We start from the raw sequence: 8,226 nt of genomic DNA, 5'->3' as shown, positions 1-8,226 counted from the left end.
CTGGAGTGCAGTGGCATGATCTCAGCTCACTGCAACCTCCGTCTCTTGGGCTCAAGCAATTCTCCTGCTTCAGCGTCCTGAGTAGCTGGGATTACAGGAGTGCACCACCCCGCCTGGCTAATTTTTGTATTTTTAGTAGAGACGGGTTTTTGCCATGTTGGCCAGACTGGTCTTGAACTCTTGACCTCAGGTGATCCCCCGCCTTAGCCTCCCAAAGTGCTAGGATTACAGGTGTGAGCCACTGCGCCCCGCCTCCTAGCTGATTTTAAAAATTCATTTGTTGAGATAGGGTCTTGAACTCCTGTGCTAAAGCGATCTTCCTGCCTCAGCCTCCCAGAGTGCAGGGATTACAGCATGAGCCACTGTATCCGGCCCTTAACCATTCTAAGACTGTGATTTTAAAAATGTCTTTTAACTTTTCTGGTTAATGCTTTTTATCTTGCTGTAAACATCTAAAAATACCCTTTCTTTGGCTCACTATGATGTTTTCTTCCCAATTCGGTTCAAATGACTTCAAACACTCTGGTAGAAAATCTTTTAACAAAAGACCACTTGTCTATTTTCTATGTGACTTATTAGTCTATATTGTGCTGTCATAAATTGAGTACTTTTTCTACTGTGGCTCTTTGCTGTGTTGAAAACTCAAGAGCCAGCAGTGGGCTCTGTCAAAGCGTAACCACAGTGTGAAGAAAACTGATACATAATTGTGATTCCAAGACAGGTTTTCTAGGATGGCTGGAGTGCATGTACTTTTCAATAAAGATAGGGCACCTAAAAGTGATTTAATTTTTATTACTTCAAGTGGATTTTCATAGAAATACATTTTGTTGTTGTTAGACTGCATCTCAATGTAGGAGGGTGGTCAGGAGGGGTGGTTTGGGAAATATAGACATCATTCTAAGGCACCAAGCATTCCCACCACCTTCTAACTTCCCAACATAACCAAATGGGCAGTTCTGCCTAATCTCAGGAATCATCTTTAAAACAAGCTGTAAAACGAAGTCAGGGCAAAATTAACAACTGTAAAATTTAGGTGGTAGACATGTGTTTTCATTGTACCATTCTTTCAACTTTTCCGTATCTTTGAAATTTTACATTAAAAGTGTTGAAAAGATTTAGGGCCGTGAGTTCACAGTGTAGAGATGAGATGAACTCTCCAGGCTTGGGTGTGGGGAAGACTGTGGGGAGGTAATAATGAGTTACTTTCTCTTGCAGTCTACCTAGTAGGCCACTTGAAGGCAGCCTCTCTGCCTTCTTCCTGGGGTCTTACTCTTTCTTTCCCCACTTCAATGAGTGATATAAGAAATAATATGCTGAATGGAGTCTAACATTAGTGATGAATCAGATGGGCTTCCTTTGCAACTAGTGGGTCTAGGCCAGTCCTCTACCACATTCCACAGCCCTTAGCTGAACACCGCTCACAAACATCTTGCTGTTATTAGGGAAAGGGGTTCTAATACTTTTTAAAAATTTTATAATTTAATTTCAATAGTTTTTGGGAAAACAGGTGGTTTTTGGTTACACGGATAAGTTCTTTAGTGGTGATTCCCAAGATTTTGGCATGTTCGTCACTGGAGCAGTACACGCTGTACCCGATGTGTAGTCTTTTATCCTTCACTTCCCTCCCACCCTTCCCCCCAGTCCCCAAAGTCCCTTATATCATTTTTACACCTTTGTGTCCTCATAGCTTAGCTCCCACTTATAAGTGATAAGATATGGTATTTGGTTTTCCATTCCTGAGTTACTTCACTTAGAATAATGGTCTCCAACTCCATCCAGGTTGCAGCAAATGCCATTATTTCATTTCTTTATATGGCTGAGTAGTATTTCCTCGTATATCACATTTTCTTGTAGATTATATATATGTAATCACTTTTTTTATTCACTTATTGGTTGATGGGAATTTAGGCTGGTTCCATATTCTTGCAATTGTGAATTGTGCCTCTATAAACATGCATATGCAAGTGTCTTTTTCATATAATGACTTCTTTTCCTCTGGGTAGATACACAGTATTGGGATTGCTGGATCAAATGGTTGTTCTACTTTTAGTTCTTTAAGGAATTTCCATACTATTTTCCATAGTGGTTTCACTAGTTTACCTTCCCACCAGCAGTGTAAACGTGTTCTCTTTTCACCACATTCATGCCAACATTTATTATTGTTTGATTTTTTAATTATGGTCATTCTTGCAGGAGTAAGGTGGTATCTCATTGTGATTTTAATTTGCATTTCCCTGATAGTGATGTTGAGCATTTTTTTCATATGTTTGTTGGCCATTAGTATATCTTCTTTTGAGAATTGTCTATTCATACCTTTTGCCCATTTTTGATGGATTTTTTTTCTTATTTGTTTGAGTTCCTTGTAGATTCTGGATATTAGTCCTTTGTTGGGTGAAGGAGCTTTTTAGTTTAATTAGGTCTCATCTATTTATTTTTGTTTTTGCTGCATTTGCTTTTAGGTTCTTGGTCATTAACTCTGCCTAAGCCAATGTCCGGAAGAGTTTTTCCAATGTTATATTCTAGAATTTTTATGGTTTCAGGTCTTAAAGTCTTTGATCCATGTTAATATTTTTTATAAGGTGAGAGATGAGGATCCAGTTTCATTCTTCTACATGTGTCTTGCCAATTATCCCAGTACCATTTGTTGAATAGGGTGTTTTTCTCTACTTTATGTTTTTGTTTGCTTTGTTGAAGATCAGTTGACTGTAAGTATTTGGCTTTATTTCTGGGTTCTCTCTTCTGTTCCATTGGTCTACATGCCTGCTTTTATACCAGTACCATACTGTTTTGGTAACTATGGCCTTGAACTATAGTTTGAAGTCAGGTAATATGATACCTCCAGATTTGTTCTTTTTGCTTAGGCTTACTTTGGCTATGCAGGCTGTTTTTAGGTTCCATATGAGTTTTGGGATTGTTTTTTCCAGTTCTATGAAGAATGATGATGGTATTTTGATGGCAATTGCATTGAATTTGTAGATTGCTTTTGGCAGTATGGTCATTTTCACAATATTGATTCCTCTCATCCATGAGCATGGAATGTGTTTCCATTTGTTTGTGTTGTTGATGATTTCTTTTAGGAGTGTTTTGTAGTTTTTCTTGTAGAGATCTTTCACCTCCTTGGTTAGGTGTATTCCTGAGTGTTTTATTTTTTGCAGCTGTTGTAAAAGAGATTGAGTTATTGATTTGAGTCTCAGCTTAATTGTTGTTCATGTATAGTGGTGCTACTGATTTGTGTACATTGATTTTGTATCCTGAAACTTCATTGAATTCATTTATTGAATTTAGGAGCTTTTCGGATGAGTCTTTAGGGTTTTCTGGGTATATGATCATATCATTGATGAGCAGTGACAGTTTAACTTCCTCTTTACTGATTTGGATGCTCTTTATTTTTTTCTCTTGTCTGATTGCTCTGGCTAGGACTTCCAGTACTGTGTTGTATAGAAGTGGTGAAAGTGGGTATCCTTGTCTAGTTGCAGTTCTCAGGGGGAATGCTTTCAACTTTTCTCTGTTCAGTATAATGTTGGCTGTGGGCTTCTTATGGATGGTTTTTATTACCCTGAGGTATGTCCCTTCTATGTCAACTTTGTTGAGGGTTTTAATCATAAATGGATGCTGGATTTTGTCAAATGCTTTTTCTGAGTCTATTGAGATGATCATATGATTTTGTTTTTAATTCTGATTATGTGGTATATTACATTTATTTGTTTATTGACTTGCATACATTAAACCATCCCTGCATCCCTGAAGCCCACTTGACCACGGTGGATTATCTTTCTGATATGCTGTTGGATTTGGTTAGCTAGTATTTTGTTGAGGAGTTTTGCATCTATGTTCATTAAGGATATTGATCTGTAGTTTTCTTTTTTTGTTGTTTGTCCTTTCCTCATTTTGGTATTAGGGTGATACTCGCTTCATAGAATGATTTAGGGAGGATTCCTTCTTTCTCTATCTTTTAGAATCATTTCAGTAAGATTAGTACCAGTTCTTCTTTGAATGTCTGGTAGAAATCAGCTGTGAATCCATCTGGCCCTGGACTTTTTTTGTTGAAATTTATTTCTGTTTCAATGTTGCTACTTTCAATTGGTCTGTTCAGAGATTCTATTTCTTCTTGATTTAATCTAGGAGGGTTGTATATTTCTAGACATTTATCTGTCTCCTCAAGGTTTTCTAGTTTGTGCATGTAAAGGTGTTCATAGTAACCATGGACGTTCTTTTGTATTTCTGCAGTATCAGTTGTAATATCTCCTGTTTTGTTTCTAATTGAGCTTATTTGGATCTTCTCTCTTCTTTCCTTGGTTAATCTCACTAATAATCTATTAATTTTGTTTATCTTTTCAAAGACCAGCTTTTTGTTTCATTTATCTTTTGTATATTTTTGTTTAAATTTCATTTAGTTCTGCTCTGATGTTTGTTATTTCTTTTCTTCTGCTGAGTTTGGGTTTGGTTTGTTCTTGTTTCTCTAGTTCCTTGAGGTGTGACCTTAGATTGTCTGTTTGTGCTCTTTCAGACTTTTCGATGTAGACATTTAATGATATGAACTTTCCTCTTAGCATTGCTTTTGCTGTATCCCAGTGGTTTTAATAGGTTATGTCACTATTATTGTTTGGTTCAAATAACTTTTTAAATTTCCATCTTGATTTTATTGTTGACCTAAAGATCATTAAGAGCAGGTTATTTAATTTCCATATATTTGTAGAGTTTCAAGAGTTCCTTTTGGAGTTAATTTCCAGTTTTATTCCACTGTGATCTGAGAGGATATTAGATATAATTTTGATTTCCTTAAATGTATCGAGACTTGTTTTGTGACCTATCATGGTCTATCTTGGACAGTGTTCCATGTGCTAATGAAAAGAATGTATATACTGCAGTTGCTGGGTAAATGTTCTGTAAATATCTGTTATGTCCATTTGTTCTAAGGGATAGTTTGAGTCCATTGTTTCTTTGTTGACTTTCTGTCTTGATGATCAGTTTAGTGCTGTCAGTGGCGTACTGAATTCCCCTACTACTATTGTGTTGCTATCTCATTTCTTAGGTCTAGTAGTAGTTGTTTCATGAATTTGGGAGCTCCAATGTTAGGTGCACATATATTTAGGATTGTGATATTTTCCTGTTGGACTAATCCTTTTATCATTATATAATGCCCACTTTATCTTTTTGTTGTTGTTGTTGTTTTAAAGTCTCTTTTGTCTGATGTAAGAATAGCTACTTGTGCTTGCTTTTGGTTTCCATTTGCATGGGATATATTTTTCCACCCCTTTACCTTAAGTTTATGAGTCCTTATGTGTTAGGTGAGTCTCTTGAAGACAGCAGATACTTGGTTGGTGGATTTTTATCCATTCTGCCATTCTGTATCTTTTAAGAGGAGCATTTAGGCCATTTACATTCAACATTAGTATTAAGATGTGAGGCATTGTTCTATTCATTATGCTAGTTGTTACCTCAATACCTTTTTTCCCCATTTTGTGTGTGTGTTTGTGTGTGTGTGTGTTTTCTAGGCCCTGTGAGATTTATGTTTTAAGAAGGTTCTATTTTGGTGTATTTCAAGGTTTTGTTTCAAGATTTAGAACTCCTTTTAGCATTTGTTGTAGTGCTGGTTTGGCATTGGTGAATTCTCTCAGTATTTGTTTGTCTGAAAAAGATTTTTTCTCGTCTTCATTTGTGAAGCTTAGTTTTTCTGGATACAGAATTCTTGGTTGACAATCATTTTGTTTCAGGAGGCTAAAATATAGGACCCTAATCCCTTCTGGCTTTTAAGGTTTCTGCTGAGAAATTGCTGTTAATCTGACAGGTTTTCCTTTATAGGTTCCCTGATCCTTTTGTCTCACTGCTCTTAAGATTCTTCTTTCATCTTGACTTTAGATAACCTGATGACTGTGTGCTCAGGTGATGATCTTTTTTGTGTTGCATTTTCCAGGTGTTCTTTGAGTTTCTTGTATTTGGATATCTAGATCTTTAGCAAGGCCAGGGAAGTTTTTCTCACTTATTTCCTCAAATAAGTTTTCCAAACTTTTAGATATCTTTTCTTTCTCAAGAACACCAATTATTCTTAGGTTTGGCCATTTATCATAATCCCAAATTTCTTGGAGGCTTGTTCATTTTTAAAAAATCTTTTTTCTTTGTCTCTGTCAGATTGAGTTAATTTGAAAGACCTGTCTTCGAGCTCTTTAGTTCTTTCTTCTACTTGTTCTATTGTCGAAACGTTCCGGTGCATTTTGTATTTCTCTAAGTGTCTTTCATTTCTAGAAATTGTGATTGTTTTTTCCTTATATTTATTTCTCTGGAGAATTTTTCATCCATATCCTGTATTGTTTTTTAAATTTCTTTAAGTTGGTTTTCAAGTTTCTCTGGTATATCCTTGACTAGCTTAATAATCAACCTTCTGAATTCTTTTTCTGGCAATTCAGAGATTTCTTCGTTTGGATCCATTGCTAGGGAGCTAGTGTGATCTTTTGGGGGTGTTATAGAACACTGTTTTGTCATATTACCAGAATTACTTTTCTGGTTCCTTCTTATTTGGGTAGACTATTTCAGTTGAAAGGCCTAGAACTCAAGGCCTGTTGTTCAGATTCTTTTGTGCCATGGGTTCTTCCCTTGATGTGGGGGCGCTCCCCTTTTCCCTTGGGATGGAGCTTCCTGAGAGCTGGACTGCAGTGATTGTTATTGTTCTTCTGGGTGTATCCACTCAGTGGGTCCACCAGGCTCTGGGCTGATGCTGGAGACTGTCTGCAGAGTCTCATGATGTGATCCATCTTCAGGTCTTCAAGCCATGGATACCAGTTCCTGCTCTGGTGGAGGTGGCAGGGAGTGAAATAGACTGTGAGAGTCCTTGGTTGTAGATATGCTTAGTGTGCTGGCTTTCTTGAATGCTGGTTATGCCAGTAGTGAAGTTGTCATGTGGACAGATTCAGGACCTCTGGTTAGCCAGGGTGTTGCAGACAGTGGAATTAGCTGTTGTTTTCTCCTTCCTGGGAACAGGGTTATTCTGCAATGAGTTGCTGTAATGGCCTGAGTTGGCTGGCCTCTAGCCAGGAGGTGGTGGTTTCAAGAAAACACCAGCTGTGGTAGTAGAAGGGGGCTATAAGCTTGTCGTAAGTTGGCGAGGATAAGTATTCAGGTTTCTCGGATGATAGGTGAGGCCATAAAACTCCCAAGAATTTATGTCTTTTGTGATCAGTTATCAGGGTGGGTAGAGAAATACCATGGTGGGGTTGGGCAGGGATAGGTAGGTCTAGGCTCAGACTCTCCTTGGGTAGGGCTTTCCATTACCATTGTTAAGGATGAGGGGGTGGTTCTCAGGCCAATGGGGTTACGTTCCAGAAGGGATCATGGCTGCCTCTGCTGTGTCATCTAGTTCACCAGGGAAGTGGGAGATAGCTGGTAGCGAGAGGCCTCCCCATGCAGTTGGTGAGGCTGGTCTCACTCCTGCAGTGCCCCACTCAGCCCTTGCCCCAGGCTGTAAGCTTCCCCACTAAGAAACTAAGCACAAGTTTCAGGCCTTACCCATCCATGTCTGCCCACATTGTTGGTGGCGGCTCCTGCGCTCATATCTGCAGCAGTTACCATTTACCCACTGGATTCTGCTCAAGAAAATTCATGCCTTGTAAAAATTATTACAAATTTCAGTTGGAAGCTTCTTTCACCCTGTTTAAGACCTCCCTAATTCTGCTGTCTGCCTTCCCTGAGGGCTCCTGTGAGATGTAGTCAGGGATGGCTTTCCTGGGCTTGAACTGGAGACTGGGAGTGCCTACAAGGCTCTTCCCACTGCTGCTTCTACTTTTGTATTTCGTGCGGTTCCCTAAATCTGTTCCAGCTCTAGGTAGGGTTAAATCCTTCTTCTGTGATCTGGATTTTCAGATTCTCCAGTGGGGATGTGTGTTCAGAGGTAAGTTTTCCCTCTTTCACACATTGAGAACTCATAATTTTTTGCCTGTCTTGCAGAATTTGCAGTGGTGTGCTGCTTCTTTCAAAGGATTTGTAAATTATTTTGGCTTGCCTGGCATGTTCCTATGGTGGTCCTTGGAGCAAAAGTCCATGGTGAGTCTCCACACTGTTCTGTCTGTCCAAGAGGGAGTTGCATGTTAGCCCTGTCTCCCTGTCTCCTATCCACCATCTTCCTCCAGATCTACCTTTTTTTTTTTTAATGACGAATAAACACTTCTGTGGTGATAAAAAAAATGAGATTTATTAATTTATAAATGGAAGATGTGTTTATCTTCACTTGTCTAA

Source organism: Mandrillus leucophaeus, unplaced genomic scaffold (assembly GCF_000951045.1).
Source record: "Mandrillus leucophaeus isolate KB7577 unplaced genomic scaffold, Mleu.le_1.0 Scaffold728, whole genome shotgun sequence".
Classification (NCBI taxonomy): Eukaryota; Metazoa; Chordata; class Mammalia; order Primates; family Cercopithecidae; genus Mandrillus; species Mandrillus leucophaeus.
This window is presented reverse-complemented; position numbering follows the sequence as displayed.